The sequence below is a fragment of the Nelumbo nucifera genome, chromosome 7, assembly GCF_055504915.1.
Source record: "Nelumbo nucifera cultivar China Antique chromosome 7, China Antique-T2T, whole genome shotgun sequence".
Classification (NCBI taxonomy): Eukaryota; Viridiplantae; Streptophyta; class Magnoliopsida; order Proteales; family Nelumbonaceae; genus Nelumbo; species Nelumbo nucifera.
In genome coordinates, this window is record NC_142655.1 from 13,480,767 (window position 1) to 13,495,041 (window position 14,275).

General features: G+C 35.2%; 1 pseudogene across 1 annotated transcript; it reads left to right on the forward strand.

Moving 5' to 3' along the window:
- The first annotated feature begins 8,416 nt into the window (after nucleotides 1-8,416).
- On the forward strand, nucleotides 8,417-10,981 carry LOC104591092 (L-type lectin-domain containing receptor kinase V.9 pseudogene; annotated as a pseudogene). Its single transcript, XR_016078346.1, has one exon. The product of XR_016078346.1 is annotated as an L-type lectin-domain containing receptor kinase V.9 pseudogene (transcript).
- The last annotated feature ends 3,294 nt before the right edge of the window (nucleotides 10,982-14,275 follow it).

The window sequence follows — 14,275 nt, forward strand, 5'->3', positions numbered from 1 at the left end:
ATATTTTACAATAACTATTAATATAAATATAAAATATATTTATATTTTAACTAACCAATTTAAAACCGAACCGATTTGAATTTAGTTTGGTTCGGTTTATGAAAATGGCCTAACCAAAATATCAATTTTGTCTATTGCCAAACCGAATCGACCAAATGAACACCCCTAAAAGTGGTAACCAATGAAGTGGTTATTTATCAAATTTGGAGTGGATTTGTCAAAGCCCTTCTGGTCCCATAATAATTCAGTTGGTTTTGGATCTGTTCTCACAGACTCTAGTTAAGTTTCATTTAAAAGGCTATGTTATGTTTTATATTTTGCATATAAAGTAGATATTTGCCTTGGGTTTCATGTATGTTATAAAAGTTTAAATCCAACTATATGTCTTATATATTGCTATTATTTATATTCATACATATAACACATGCTCTTACACCAATGGAAGATCAGGGAAAAATAAAAGGTTAAGGAGAAGTTTCTATTAAAATTTGTGAAATTCTTTAAGAATTTCCCTAAATTATCCGTTCTCTTTTAATTTTTCAGTTAAGTCAAACATAGCCTTAGCTTTGAGAAAATGAATATCCACCCACACATTGTTTTACTTTGGCTGATGTGACAATCACTGTTTTTAAAATCGGATCAGACCAGACGGTTGGACCGGAAAAATTAAAAATTGGTCACTTAATCGGTTCTATTTTTCTCCAAAACCACTTTTTCCCTCAAAATCGTTGATTTTGGTCAACAAACCGCTTAATCGGCCGATTAACTGTCTGAACGGTTTTGACCATTTTCTATTTTTTTTTATTTTTTTGTCAGAATGAACCAATCATTCGAACCGATAATCGGATCTCTGAACAATTGGGTCACCGGTTCGTTTTTAAAAACCATGGGTGACAATTTTAACAAACAAGGAAAAATACATTGGTATTGAAGAACATCACACCTATTAATATGCTTTAATTTCATCAGCTGTTAAGCAGTTTCAGCCTTGGATTATTAGAGAGCGGAATTTAAGCATAATTCACTTTTTCGGGGCCTTGAGGCGTAGATGAAGTGACATCAAGATGGGGCCAAAAGGCCATGATCTACGGCAGCCCGAGGTTAAAATCATGTCGCATCAAAAGATGTGACTCTAACCTTGTCCCTTCGCTTGGGAGCCGTCGGAGAAGTTTCCACCACACAATAAAGCATCTTTTTCATGTATTTAACATACATACATGGAGATGTTCCTAATGTGCGGCTGTGGTGTAACGTGATCTAAGTTCCGCTTTGGATCTGCTACAAACAAGATATATAAAATGAATTACATAATCCAATCACTGAATACATACTGAACAAGTTACATATATCACCCGTTATACACGCCTCTTTTGTAAATTTGTAATAGATCTAGAATCCTTGACCCTCCATCTACTCACAAGTCACAAATTGGGGTCTCGGGCGGGCTGGGCCAAGTATATGGTCAATTCAGGCCTAATCAGTCCCGAGACTGGACTGAATTTGTAGTTTGTAATTTGATGCAATTGGGTTGGATTCGTGTCTAAGCTGGGTTGGGGCTGATTAATGAATTCATTCTAAAATTATAAAATTATATATGTTTGTATGTATTTATATAAAAATGTGCAAGTATATATATACAAACACATATTTATATATGTATATGAAAATGTATAGTTAGGTCGGGCTCAAGTTGGAATAAGGTCAGGTCAAGCTTGAGCCACCTAGGGCCAGGCCCGATTCTAGCCTCATGAGGGCAAAAAATCTAAGCCCAACTCATGTAAAATTTTCAGTCTGAGTTGGTCGAAGTTCAAATTGAGCCTGTTCAAGTTGCACCCCTACTCATAAAGGAGGAACGGATCATAAAGCCCACATGAGCTGAAAATTTCCTTATAATTGTATTTATGCCATTTTGTTACTCAACGTTGCAACTTGCACAGATGCATCCTCTTATGACTAGGTTTTGTATTAGGGATGACCACGAGTTAAGTTAATCATGAGCTGTTCAAGCTCGGCTCGGTCTAACCCGAGGTTCGAGTCGAATTCGAGCCTGTATAGGCTTGTTTGCTAATCGAGCCAATCTCGAGCCTAATAAAATTCAGCTCGTGAAGCTTGCAAGCTTAATATGTACACATGTACATAGGGTGTCACCTTGGCTGTTGAGAGAGATCTCAGCTTGGCACCTTGGCGTCTAAGAGAGACCTCTACTTGGCACATTGGCAGCTGAGGGAGGCCTTGACTCAGCACCTCAGTAGCTGAAGGAGACCTGCAACTAGAGGCAGCCGAGATCAAGCCAAAGTAAACTCGAATTTCCAAGCTTTTGATTCGAGCTCAAGTCTCTAGCTCAAATCATACTCAAACTTGAGCCTAATAATTCATTAGCAAGCTGAGTTCGAATAATCAAATATTCTTATTGGCTAAACTCGAACCCACCCCTATTTTGTATAAACTTGTTCTGGTCCCTTCTTTCCACCAAAGGCCTTTCTGGGAGGATTGATCAAGCTGAAGGTTCAAAGGTTCAGCTAAGCTAGTTATTAAGCTGCTTTGAAGCAATCCAAGTAAATTATTCGATGAAGTTAGAGCAGACATCCCTTCAGCTAGTTTGTTCTGATCTTTTTTACCGAACATATACTCAATGTGGAGCCCACCTCATAAAAAAGTCAGAAGCCCGACTGTGCTTCAACCCTTCCAAATGGGCACCGAATTTTTTGAAAAAACTAGTTGAAAAACAGAGAACCATACAAATGGCTGAAGATTATTATAGTTGGATTGGGTTCTCCGGATTTTCCACCAAACATCGCTAGCCGATAGACTTTCTAGATGTGGGCTCTACCTTGCTGTCGCTGTCTCAAAAGTTTGACGCCATCAATGAATAAAAAACATGTTTGAGATGTGCATCCATACATCTGTTGGAACCCTATTGGGAGCAGATCCGGACTCATACAGCTAGAATGATTATTATATAGTTCGTTACATGAAGCATTCATAATTCATTTCCGTTATCAATAATTTTCAGTTTTCACCTGAAAAGTTCACGCATACCGGAGATGTTTTGGACCTGCCGGCCATGGTCGGATTGCCGTGTCAAAAGCGTGTATCCCATTCACATGCATTTCATATTAGATAGTGATGGAAGAGGAAGAGGAAGAGGAAGAAGAAGAGGAAGAGGTCAATCCTATCAATTAATATGGTTTCTACTTCCTGGGACCATTGTTGGTGGACAATCCCAAGACCTCTCAATAGTTAATAGTCAATACAATGCAAACACGTCAACATGTGCAATAAATTTAAGGGAAAAGTTTGGGCAGGTTCAATACAGATTTCTGAATTCCACTGTAGATTTATAAACATTCAAAATATTAAAAATCCTCGCTCTATACATTAATGTCTGTTGGTGAATTGGCATCAATTCCGAACTGGTATCTACTTCAACTGTACTTTGGGACTAAAAATTCTGACCCTGAAAATTAAAAAGCATTATATCAATTGATGTTTTATTTTCAAGCACTGACATATGTTAGCATTTACATGTAATACCTTGCAAAATCGTTAAATACTTGTACAATTGAAACAGTGATAAGTAGAGAAATGAATCAAAGTTTACGCAAGGAGGGAATAATGAATTATGAATAAAATTGAAAAAGTAATAAAAGTTTTTGAGGGTGGACCCAACTCTAAATTTCTCTAAAACAAAAAGAAAAGTTAATTCAGACAAAGAAGTTTCAGGCTTTCAGCGCCCCAAATTGCAAGGAACGTTGGAGACTTAACACCACAACAAAGACCTAAACACAAATTATTTTGACAGTGAACAAATACAGGAAAGCAATTAGACTTGTACAAGTTGAATAGTATGGGATATGAAAAATTATTTTCACTTAAAATTTTGTAATTTCGTTGCAACTCATAGTAAAGGCCTCATTTTATTTTTTATTTACTCTTCAATTTCTTGGTAAAAGATTGAAAGAGGAGAATCGGATCAAATGGTTTCGTTGAGTTTGGATCTGCTCCTCATACAACGCTCCTTTACAACATGCTGGAATGTGCTTGTGAAGTCGGTGTGAGGTAAGCTCTATGAGGAACAAATCTTAATTGATTTTGTCTCTCACAAGACGCTGATGTGGCATAAAAGACTAGAAAACCAAGGTTTTAAAAATCAGATTATACATGTAACCGTTTTGGCCACTAGTTCCTGGGCCAAATGGTCCGATTGTCCAATTTGAATGAACGGTCCATTATAATTTTAAAAAAATAATTAAAATAAAAAATGATCAAAAACCATTGTTCGGATTGATGGTTCAATCACCCAAGTCAGAAGATCGCTAACCAAATCAACAGTTTTTTAAGTGAAATGGAACCGATTATCTAATCGATTCACGGGTCAACCGGTCCAGTTTTCAAAACCATGCGAAAAACTGAAAGAGTGATACACCATAAAAGACAAACATGGAAGCAGGTGGGTTAATGTGTCATGGGCAAAAATCTCCCAAACAACCTACGCTGTTTTTTTTTTTTTAAATAGCCAAGCTTTTTCAATTTTTAGAACTATCAATGAGGATCTCTCTGCATGACACTTTGGTTCGCTAAGTGATGCCATCCAACACACCAATAAGATAGTATGATACCGAAAAAAAAATTAAGTCTATAATTATGGTTAAAAGTATCTATACACTCAATTTTGAGTATTGAATGTTAAATTTCGAGTATTTAACATTTTGGTGGATTTAAAAGCAGACACATGTTGTTTACTCAAAATAAAAATGTCTAACACATGTATATATTATAAAGGCAAGGTGCCAACCAGTTGGTTAATAAGGTCTTCTGCTAGTGGTAGCGGAGACTTGAGATCAAATCCCGCCTGCATCTGGGTTGGGGGATTATGGGTTTGGGGGTTGGCCTATTTCCCGTTGTGTAGTCCCTTAGAGCAAAAAAATAGTTCTATATTGAAGAAATTAACTCTCATTCTTAGAGGTGATTGGATCAAATTCAAATCACCTCTACACACACACACACATATATATATATAGATAGATATTATGATTTTTCCTTTTAATAATTTATTAATTTTTTCAAAAATTAAATTGGATCAGGTGAGATTTGAATATCAGACATCCTTAACAGATTCGGATTCAAATAGATGTTTGTAGGATCTAACCAGATCTACGATTTGTATTATTCGATTGGATTCAGATTACCCCGATTAAAATCTGATCTGATCCATTTGCATCCTTACTCATTCTATCTCATTGAAGCCTATATTTAAGGTATCTTTGTCTCTTAACTTTAAATTCCACTAATTAAATCCATGAACAATGATTTTTAAAGTATAAAAACCAATATTTTTAATATTGACATGAAAACAAAATCAAACCGACTTTTTTAGGTGGTGGGGGTGCAATTCAACCTTTTGGGTCAAACAAGTCAACCTATGCTGCAACAATTAAATACTAAAATTTTAAAATAAATAAAGATACAAAAGTAAAGAAAATTTTGTAAACATCTCTAATATTGTATATCCATCATATTAAACAAAAATAATAATGATAAATAAAAAATATTTTTATTAATGATAGGAATGAAATACTAAATTCAAAAATGAAGCCATTCAGGTCAAATGGGTCCACCTATGATGTTTTAGTTAATAACAAAATTTTTAAAAAATAGAAAACATACAAAGAATATTAAAAATGCAAAAAAAAAATAGAAAAAACTTTGGCACATCTCAATATTATATATAGTAATCATATTAAACGAAAATAAGTGCGATAAACAAGAATTGTTTTTATTAATGATAAAATGTAATATAAAATTTAAAACTGATCTAAAAGTTACAATCATTTTCCTTTCTAGGTGGTAGGTCAACAGTCCAACCTTTTGGACCAAATAAGTCAACCTATGATGTCAAAATTAAATAATAAATATTTAAAAACATAGAAACATAAAAATACAAAAAAAAATCCATAAATTTTGTACAAAATTTTGAGCACATCTCTAATATTATATGTTCATCATATTAAGCTAGCAAAATTAAGTGTGAAAAATAAGATATGTTTTTACTAATAATGAAAATAGAATACAAAAAAAAATTGGTTGGAAAATATTAGCTAATAAACCATTGTTCCAAAAAAATTGATTGGAACCGCTTTTCCTTATCAATCAAACAAGTCAACTTGTGATTTCACAAATTAAATAGTAAAAAAATATAGAAAATAGTTTAAAATTTATAAAAAAAATTGAGCATGTCTTTAATAGTGTATATGCATCATCATATTAAATAAAAATATGTGTAGAAAATAAGAATTATTGTTATTAATGATGATAATGGCTAAAATAAAAAAAAAATAATGTTTTTATCCATGACCCACTCAATAGGTCAATAGGTTAGTGGTTCAACCAGTAAGGTTACCTAGATTTTTTTTCTTTTTTTTTTCCTTTTCTTATTTTTTTTCTTTTTTTTTTTTGCAACAAAGCGATTTGAGTTTGAACATACTCAGATATTTGTTTGGGTGACAAAATATCTATCTACTATCCAATTCAACTACAAGTCTAAGGATTTGGAGATGGGCCTTTAAGTTGAATACAATAAATTAATCTACCATTACACCATGCTTCAATTACTTAGCTTTATTACTTGGGTTTGGTTAAGTATCATCATTTAAAATTGCTATATGCAAAGCTTGTAGACATTTACTAATCATATGATACACATCAAACGTTGTAATGTTTTAAATCAAGGATTTGTGTGAAGTAACATGTCATGCAAAGAGAGACAGACTGACGACCCATGCCAGATTTTCTTCCACATCCTTTTCCTTCAGTGAAGTTCCCTCAGGTTATTTGTTCAGACCACCGTCGAAATAGATAATTATCTTTCATCATTTTTTATTCAATATGAATTAAATAATTTTCGTTCTTCATCAAGACAAAACCCAGGTTAGGCCTTATCAAGGTTTAAAACGTCAATGTCGATGGAAATGTCGCTTACCGAAATATAGGATATATGTCGGAAATGTCGAGAGGAAATATTGTAAAAATTAGAGACATTGTAGAAATATTATGAAATTTATGGAAATATGCAATGATATTTTGTAAAATGATAAAAGAAGCATTAATACATATTTCTAGACTATTATCTTATTCTCAACCATTATATAAAGCCAAGAAAATAAGATCAATAACAAATTAGTAAATAACGATTTAATGATTTATTATGCATTTTGATGTTTTTACAAGTTATCTGATATTTTCTTTTTGTATTTTTAATTCTGATTTATTATAAATTCTAATATATTTATTTCACACTAGTAAATAGAAATACACTTATTCTGATTTTTTAAATATTAAAGTTATAATACATTATGTTTTATTATAAATTTAATAAACCGATTCTCCTTTTTGTAGTATTAAGATTATGATAAATTCTGATTTCTTATAAAACTTAATTAATTTATTATGATTATTAATACTAAATTTATAATAAATTATGATTTAGTATAAAATTTAATAAATTTATTCTGATTTTTTATATTAAATTTAGAATATGATTTATTATAAAATTTAACAAACATTTTCTGATTTTAATAAATACTTTAAAAATACTAACTAGTTAGTATTTTATTACTTGAAAATTATTTTATTTGAAATATTAAACAGAAATTATTAATGGAATAATTTATATTAATATACTGTATTATATTAATATAATATACTAATATATTATAATATTAATGTGCATTAGTCGACATCCTATCGGCATAATAGGAAAACCTGTCTTTTTTTTGTTATTTGGACCGATTTGATTGATATTTCCGAAATATAGGAAATATCAACTAAAATAATGTAATTTTTATATTATCATCTATTTTCATGTCCGTGAGCCTCAACATCGACATATGTCGGAGGACATTAGCGAAATGTCGCGACATTTGAAACTATTCCTTATAACCTTTTCTTTTTCTTTAAAATTTTAGAATGTATCATTTACCAAAAAATAATTTAGAATTAATATATGTAACATATATAAGTGCTTGGCCTGGCCAACTGTAAAAAAGAAAATTAATTCATTAACATTTAAAAAATAAAGATGTATAGAACATGATCAAAACGGTAGCCACAAAATCAAATTTCTTCTCAACCACGATTATTTACAAAGCCTACGTTAAATCATCAACCAAGTTATTCATCTATTTTCCAGAAAGAAAAAAAAAAGAAAAAAAGTTATTCGATTATTTATTATTTCAATTTTCAACTTCTTGGTTGCTTCCAAATTCCAAAAAGACATTTTGGTCTTGGTCCGAACTCGGAAGAGTTTTTAATTAATAAATTTGGTCCACAGAAAGAAAGAAATTAGCTAATAATCGCGTCAAATGTTGGCCCACGTTTGACGAAGAATTAGAAATAAGCCCCTTAAATGTGATCGATGGATATGGTTTTTTATCTTTATGCAGACAGGAGGCAGTGAGCTATGTCTTGCCCGCTTAATCTTCTGCTGTTTTTTCTCTTATTCCACCTGAAGCACGCATCTTCTCAAGCTCAGGATGGTTTCGTCTTTTATGGGTTCGACAACAGATCCTTGGAGCTGAATGGTAACGCAACAGTCGGAGACACTGGTTTTGTCAAACTCACAAACAAGGATGGACCCTTCTATCAGAAAGGTCACCTCTTCTACTCTCTCCCCCTGCAATTCAAGAACTCCTCCCTTAATGGTAGCGTTTTCTCCTTCTCTACTTCTTTTGTTGTTGCATTCACTAAGAGCTCACAAGCAACTGGCGACGGAATGGCTTTTGTCATCTCACCTTCAAAAGAGCTTCATGCAGCCATGCCCAGCCAATTTCTGGGTTTGTTCAATATCACCACCAACATGGACCCAATCAGTCATATTGTTGCCATCGAGCTGGACACGATCCAGACCCCAGAATTCAGTGATATCGACAACAACCATGTTGGAATCGACTTTAATGGCTTAATCTCCAACGTATCTTTTACAGCAGGATATTATTCTGACGATAATGGAGGTGGGTTTACGAAATTATTGTTCCTGAGCGGAGATCCACTGCAGTTATGGGTAGAATATGACGGTGCCGAAACGCAACTTAATGTTACAATTGCTCCTGCCGTGGCGACCATGACCAAACCCAATCGTCCACTCTTGTCTTTGAAACAAGATCTTTCAGAGTTCCTCCTGGACAGGATGTACGTGGGGTTCTCTGCATCTTTCGGGGCTGTTCGATCAGATCATGACGTATTGGCTTGGAGCTTTAAGATGAACGGACAGGCTGAATCGCTCGATCTGTCACGACTGCCAAAGCTCCCAAGTGGCCCAGGGAAGAAGCTACCAATTTTGCCGATTTCGTTGCCCTTTGTTGGTGTTATTTGTGGGTTAGTGCTCGCCTGGCTAATCATTCTGTTTGTGAGGAAGATAAAGTACAAGGAAGTGCTCGAAGATTGGGAGCTTCAGTATGGACCTCACAGGTTCTCTTACAGGAATCTCTTTCTTTCCACCAATGGTTTCAAAGACAACGAACTTCTGGGGAGAGGAGGTTTCGGTCGGGTCTATAAAGGGGTGCTGCCCAAATCAAAGATTCAAGTTGCAGTGAAGAGAATTTCTCATGATTCAACCCAAGGAATGAGAGAATTCATCGCTGAGATCGCAACCATCGGCAGGCTCCGCCACCCAAACTTGGTCCGACTACTGGGCTACTGCCGGCGTAAAGGTGAGCTCCTCTTGGTTTATGATTTCATGTCCAACGGCAGTCTCAACAAGTTCATTTTCGACCGACCCAAGTTGGCGCTTAATTGGGCACAGAGGTTCAAGATCATCAAGGACGTGGCTTCTGCTCTCCTTTATCTGCACGAACAGTGGGTGCAGGTGGTCATCCACAGAGATATTAAGGCCAGCAATGTGTTATTAGACAGTGAAATGAACGGAAAGCTAGGAGATTTTGGCCTGGCCAAGCTCAGCGAGCAAGGAGCCGATCCACAAACTTCCTATCTAGCCGGCACTCCCGGCTATATTGCACCGGAGCTGGCCAGAACCGGCAAATCTAGCACGAGCACCGACCTGTTTGCATTTGGCACATTTCTGCTCGAGGTTGCCTGCGGCAGAAGACCGGTGGAGATGGAGGAAGTTCCGAAGAAGATATTCCTGGTGGACTGGGTGACGGACTGTTGGGGGAGGGGAAACATTCTGGAGACAGTGGATCCGAAACTAGGGAAGGAATTTGTGGCGGAGGAAGCGGAGTTGGTGCTGAAGCTTGGATTGCTTTGCTCACATCCTGCGGCCGAAGCCAGGCCGACCATGTCTTCTGTAGTCATGTATTTGGAAGGTGAAGCTTCCTTGCCGAAGGAATTCAGTGCAGAGGGGATAGCGCAGGAGAATAAAGTACGAATCAGAGCAAGGTCTGAGTTGTTCGGTTCTTGGCTGCAAAAGGATTCAACCCCATCGTTAACAATCACAGAGAAGTTCACATCCAGCGGCCGTTGACCTCTGCACATTCATGGACATTGAACAGAGGGCTTAATTACTGTAATTAATTAACGTAGTTTAAGAGGAGAAATTTAAGCCTTAATTGATACAGTTTTATCAAACATGTAATGATGGGTCTTGATCAGATTGGTGGGGCCCAGAGAGTTATGGATATTTTGTCCCCAGGCCCAATAAGCTTAGTGGGTTAGACACTGGCGTGTTGAAAAGCTTCCCATCGATTGGGCCACCTTATTGGTTTCAAGGATTGATTCTTATCCACAACATTTTTCATGAGCCTATTGCACCCTTGTGAAGCTAGTCTGTTATCTGGGTCAAGGTATAGCTTTTGAGTCTGGATATGCTCCTCACCAGCCACATCCCACTTTGTATTAGAAACATCTTTCATGAAAAATAACAAACAAAAAGTGGAGATATTCCCTATGTGTGGCTGGAATATGTTGTAAAGTCATTGAGAAGAGCGCTTTGTGAGAAATAGATCTTGATTCATAGCCTTTTGGGTCCTGTGGTCGGTAGATTGCTTTTTCTCTTTTTTTTTTTTTTATCTTGATGTACACATTATACAAGAATCTGAGCCTGAGGTGGGGACAAAGCAGCCCAGCAGATATATCATGTAAAACTTGCACGAGTTTTATTGCACACCTTTTATTTTGGAGGAACGGTGAATGGCCATCAAAACTATTGAGTCATCATTGTCTGGTTATCTAGTTAAGAAAGTATTGATAGAGTTTGGATTTAGTCCTCACAGCCCTTGCAGCTGTTCATTAGGAATATCTTTGTATAAGTATGGAGATGTTCCAATACATGGCTGACGAGGCTGTGAGGGGGGTGGGGTGGGTTCGACTTTGATGATAATCAATCATGTGGTATTTATTGAATTGGTAATACATGTCTTGTTTGCTACATTGACCATGCATATCATATCTTTTCTGTATCACAAATTTTTCCGTTCACCTTATGATTAGGTTTTGTCCCATGCAAAACGTTTTGCAGATAAACAACAATAATGCAATTAAACAATCCTCTAAGGCTCAGTTTGGAAGGAGTACAAATAAAAAAATATGTAAAGTGCAAAACTATATATTTGCACCGTACATATTTGTGTTTGTATTTGTACTCCCTTCCAAACTGGGCCTAAACAGAAATCTGGTAAGTGGTAACCGACTCCATATAGTTGGGATACACATGGAGCTCTGTTGAATAGGATTTAAAACAAAATATCAAGAAAAAAACAGATGAAGGAGACTATAAGAGTTTGCCCGAGAAAGGAGTATTTGGAGGTAGAATTTCAGATTTCAAAGTAATGGTGAATCAATAACCGAGAAATTGAAACTGACAGGACTAACTCCCAATTTTCCTTGTACAGGAAACAAAACATGGATTTCTTTCTCTTATGATGATAAAACTCGTGTCTCATTCCATTAATTAATGAGATATATACTCCAATTTTTAGCTACTCGTTATGATTGTGACGATTTGTTGATTAATTTAGAGATAAATTTCTGTCTTTACTGGAAAACCTTATTCTTATTTAAATAATGATGTCTGCCAAAGTAGGAATTTATGTTTAATTAAACGTTTGTTTCTACCCAGTGATCTATGTGGAAAAGAAATTAGTGGTGATTAACAACTGATGTTAATGCTTCTTAGACTTATGTGCCTAAATGAAAGACCACCGGTTATTAATCAAATTAAGGGTTTACAGTCAATTGGATTGGTTTTTCCACAACCCAATCTACAAGGGATCTCCTCTTGTAATGGGATGTCATGAGTTCATCATTTGTTGACAATGTCAAATTCTAATAAATTGACTTGAGATTGAGGGCCTGTTTGGAACGGCTGAGCTAAAGATTTGCCTACACTGGTTCAGATACTTTTAAGCACTCTGGACTAGTTAGTTATTCAAGGAGGTTGAAGCAGATAGCCCTTCAAATGACTTGACTGGCAGCTAATTTGGACTCTCCCAATTTTTCACCAAACATGGCTTATAGGCTGGGTTAGGGTTAAAAAATAAAGTCAGGTCAGATTAATTAGTTTAGGGTTGATGCGTTGAGAGACTTGACGCAACTTGAACCCAATGAATACATTTATACTCATAAACGTATGTGCCATGTATGAGTTTTGCATAATCATTCTTTTGATCAAGAAATGATTAGTTGAATGTAATAGTTGTTCAACAAGCTATGGAACCAATGATAATGCTCGATGTCTGTAATAAAATACATGGGACCATATATTTTATCATTGCCTGTGTAGCTTTATCATTGGTTCCACAACCCACTGAACAGTCATCATGTTCAGATAATTAGAAGAGACCCAATCAGCCCCTCCCGATGATGAGATCATCATTCCTAGTATTATCATCAGAACATGTTCCCAATACATGGCAGGGATGTGCTGTGGGATGTTGTGGGGGGTTGATTTGAACTCTAATTAGAATTCCTTTTGATCAAGTTTTTTAAGTCCAACCAAATGGAGTAATTTCATCCATTTCCTGAAGATAACATGTCATCCAACACTTGACTTCGATTCCAATATAAATTTTCAAGTTGCAAAAAATACAACATTAATAGAGAATCAAATGTTTCAATCTCTTTTGTAAGAGAGCTCAAAAGTAAAGAGTTTGTATTTCATTTATTTTAAATATATAAAAAATCAATTTATATGAATTTATCTTCACATTTTCCTGTGTGAATTTATGCACAAAACTTGTATATACAGCCACGTCCCTTTCCATGTTATGCTAGCCTGTAATGTCACTATCTTTTACTTAACCTATGAGTTGTGATTAGACCTGTTCATGGGATGTTGGGCCAGGCTTTTCTCTGTATCAATAGAACACATTCAGACCCAAGCCCAAGCTTGGCCCAACCATTGGGCCTAATCTTAAACTCAAACTAGGCCCTCATAAAAATCCCAAAGCCCATCCAGAAAATTGAAAAAAAAAATCTTTTTTATTCAACAGAAAACTGATTTATTTATATTAAAAGACTTCAAAACCAAAAGATAATGAAAGACATCACCACCACTTGAAAAAAGAGAAGAGGAACGAAGAAAAGAACATAATATATATTTTTATTATATAAAATATATTTCTTGTTATATAATATATTATCAAGTAGGCTCGGGCTCTTAAGCCCATGGGCCTAAATTCATGTCCAAGCCCGACTTAGAACAGACTGAGTCGGGCTGGCCTGTCAGACTACCCAGCCCATGAATAGGTCTAATTGTGATCATGGTTGAACCACATAATAGTATAATTAGTCCCCAATTGACCTTAAAACCAATTAACCAAATAATTCCTTTCCATTTTCTGTCCTTCCTGATTTGGGATGTCCAATGATAATAATCTCCCATGGTGGTCCTCTTTAGAATCTCCTAAAATAAAAAATAAGCGACATCCTTTTTTTTTTTATAAAATGTTTTTCAAGGCAAAAGTTCATTCATATGCTCAGAATATTTTTCTCTACGGACAACATTGTCCAGAAAAGAATACAAACCAAGTTTGGGTCCTAGATATGGACAAATCAAATTTTGCAATGACATGTGCAGCTTCATTAGCAATTCCTAATAACATATTTGATGATAATCTACGAATCTCTTTCTATATAGACTTGAGGACCAATCTATAGCCAAATGGAGTCTTTCCAATATTTTTAACACCTTTACCTAGGAATCCAACCGAGCCGATCTGAACCAAACTTTGGCTTGACTAAAATCCTATAAGGTTCGAATGCAAGTTTAAAATCGATTCAAATTATATTTTCTAGTTCAAATTCAAGTTTGAATAAAAAATTC